Source organism: Schistocerca cancellata, chromosome 5, assembly GCF_023864275.1.
Source record: "Schistocerca cancellata isolate TAMUIC-IGC-003103 chromosome 5, iqSchCanc2.1, whole genome shotgun sequence".
Classification (NCBI taxonomy): Eukaryota; Metazoa; Arthropoda; class Insecta; order Orthoptera; family Acrididae; genus Schistocerca; species Schistocerca cancellata.
In genome coordinates, this window is record NC_064630.1 from 210,311,018 (window position 1) to 210,313,965 (window position 2,948).

The window sequence follows — 2,948 nt, forward strand, 5'->3', positions numbered from 1 at the left end:
TGTTTCTTGTTCTAGAAAGCTCCATTCCTCAGCAGTGCGGTTCACAACTACTTGCCACGTTAGCAAAGCGTTTTCCGTTGAGTAGTTACTCTCAAACCAGCAGTTCATACTAGCAAACCAATTCCGCCTCTACCTGATATTGCTCATACCCCAAGTAAGTGGGCTAAGCATTACACTGTTTAAAAAATAATAGATCGATAATGTTGTAGGGTCGAGCCGCACACGTCTGTTTTTCATGTCAGAATCTAACACCTGTAGCTGTGAATCTGCAGTCAAATATACTATGTATTGCCTAGAATTGCGACTCAATGAGATAAACAAACCTATTAAATGAAAGAGAAATGAATAATTAATAAAGGGGATTATATTCTAACTTCTGCAATTAATGTAGACGACAGAAAGTAATGCTGAATAAATTTTATTCCTGAAAGTGTATCTCAACTAAACGGAGAGTGGTCGTACGATGTCCAGTTAAACTTATAGACAGAGAATAACCTTAGCAAAAGCTGTAAAGTTGAATGGAGAGCATCATGAGAATGGTAGCCGAATCCTGAATTTAAGTAGTCACCCAAGATCCGCAAAAACTAAGTTCATATCGTGACCACAATACACGAAATATTCGCCAGCTCAGAGTAGTTCAAAGTTCAACATGATGATTCACAACTAAACACACGCAATATAACGAGTGGAAACTAATACTATGACTATTATACATTCCATAATGCAATCCTAAAAAATTGGAGTACCGTATTGGCCGTTCACCGCCCAGAATCAATCACCTACACGACCGAATAGATCACGTCTCCTCAGGCAAGTCAGCCTTCTTCAAGAACTCAGCATAAAGTAGCTCTTAGGTTAAAGTATCGTAGTGGCCGTACGTCGATCGAAATCTATCACCTACGCAAAGACATACTCCTCGTCACCAAAGGAAAACCGAGCGAGGTGGCGCAGTGGTTAGACACTGGATTCGCATTCGGGAGGACGACGGTTCAATCCCGCGTCCGGCCATCCTGATTTAGGTTTTCCGTGATTTCCCTAAATCACTCCAGGCAAATGCCGGGATGGTTCCTCTGAAAGGGCACGGCCGACTTCCTTCCCCATCCTTCCCTAATTCGATGAGACCGATGACCACGCTGTCTGGTCTCCTTCCCCAAACAACCGCTGCAGAGTGAAAATCTCATTCTGGAAACATCCCCCAGGCTGTGGCTAAGCCATGTCTCCGCAATATCCTTTCTTTCAGGAGTGCTAGTTCTGCAAGGTTCGCAGGAGAGCTTCTGTAAAGTTTGGAAGGTAGGAGACGAGGTACTGGCAGAAGTAAAGCTGTGGGTACCGGACGTGAGTCGTGCTTCGGTAGCTCAGTTGGTAGAGCATTTGCCCGCGAAAGGCAAAGGTCCCGAGTTCGAGTCTCGGTCGGGCACACAGTTTTAACTCTGCCAGGAAGTTTCATATCAGCGCACACTCCGCTGCAGAGTGAAAATCTCATTCTGGAAACATCCCCCAGGCTGTGGCTAAGCCATGTCTCCGCAATATCCTTTCTTTCAGGAGTGCTAGTTCTGCAAGGTTCGCAGGAGAGCTTCTGTAAAGTTTGGAAGGTAGGAGACGAGGTACTGGCAGAAGTAAAGCTGTGGGTACCGGACGTGAGTCGTGCTTCGGTAGCTCAGTTGGTAGAGCATTTGCCCGCGAAAGGCAAAGGTCCCGAGTTCGAGTCTCGGTCGGGCACACAGTTTTAACTCTGCCAGGAAGTTTCATATCAGCGCACACTCCGCTGCAGAGTGAAAATCTCATTCTGGAAACATCCCCCAGGCTGTGGCTAAGCCATGTCTCCGCAATATCCTTTCTTTCAGGAGTGCTAGTTCTGCAAGGTTCGCAGGAGAGCTTCTGTAAAGTTTGGAAGGTAGGAGACGAGGTACTGGCAGAAGTAAAGCTGTGGGTACCGGACGTGAGTCGTGCTTCGGTAGCTCAGTTGGTAGAGCATTTGCCCGCGAAAGGCAAAGGTCCCGAGTTCGAGTCTCGGTCGGGCACACAGTTTTAACTCTGCCAGGAAGTTTCATATCAGCGCACACTCCGCTGCAGAGTGAAAATCTCATTCTGGAACCAAAGGAAAGTTTGCCTTCTTCAACCACAAATGGAAATTCTTCAAGATCTAAACTAAAAGTTTTCAGAATCGCTCCCTTGAGCACACTGATCGAAATAAAGTCTGTCTTCACTGGTATTCCACCGGTGCCTGCTTTTCTTCTATTGAATGCCATCTCCACCAAAAATACACCATTCGTAAGTTCTACAGACATGATTTAACTCAACCTGATCACTTTCCAGAATTCTTGCGCAAGTGCGCTCATGTTAAATTCAAGTGGTTCAAATGGCTCTAAGCACTATGGGACTTAACATCTGAGGTCATCAGTCCACTATACCTAGAACTACTTAAAGCTAACTAACCTAAGGACATCACACAAATCCATGCCCGAGGCAGGATTAGAACCTGCGACCGTAGCAGCTGCGTGGTTTCGGACTGAAGCGCCTAGAACCGCTCGAACACAGCAGCCGGGTCTCATGTTAAATGACAACGGATTAGGTCTGCTTGATAGAGTATCTTTTGGCCCTGATTTCAGTAATTTTGACAGCTAACACATACGACTGGCACATTTAACTGACGACTTCTTAAAAAGCTGTGAGTACCGGGCGTGAGTCGTGCTTCGGTAGCTCAGACGGTAGAGCACTTGCCCGCGAAAGGCAAAGGTCCCGAGTTCGAGTCTCGGTCGGGCACACAGTTTTAATCTACCAGGAAGTTTCATATCAGTGCACACTCCGCTGCAGAGTGAAAATCTCATTCTGGAAACATCCCCCACGCTGTGGCTAAGCCATGCCTCCGCTGTATCCTTTCTTTCAGAGGTGCTAGTTCTGCTAGGTTCGCAGGAGAGCTTCTGTAAAGTTTGGAAGGTAGGAGACGA

At 46.5% G+C, this 2,948-nt stretch overlaps 3 non-coding genes across 3 annotated transcripts; all 3 read left to right on the forward strand.

Moving 5' to 3' along the window:
- Positions 1-1,343: 1,343 nt before the first annotated feature.
- Positions 1,344-1,418, forward strand: Trnas-cga (transfer RNA serine (anticodon CGA)). Its single transcript has one exon. It is a non-coding gene; the product is annotated as a tRNA-Ser (tRNA).
- Positions 1,419-1,645: 227 nt separating this feature from the next.
- Positions 1,646-1,720, forward strand: Trnas-cga (transfer RNA serine (anticodon CGA)). The gene has a single exon. It is a non-coding gene; the product is annotated as a tRNA-Ser (tRNA).
- Positions 1,721-1,947: 227 nt separating this feature from the next.
- Trnas-cga (transfer RNA serine (anticodon CGA)) lies at positions 1,948-2,022 on the forward strand. The gene has a single exon. It is a non-coding gene; the product is annotated as a tRNA-Ser (tRNA).
- Positions 2,023-2,948: the final 926 nt, after the last annotated feature.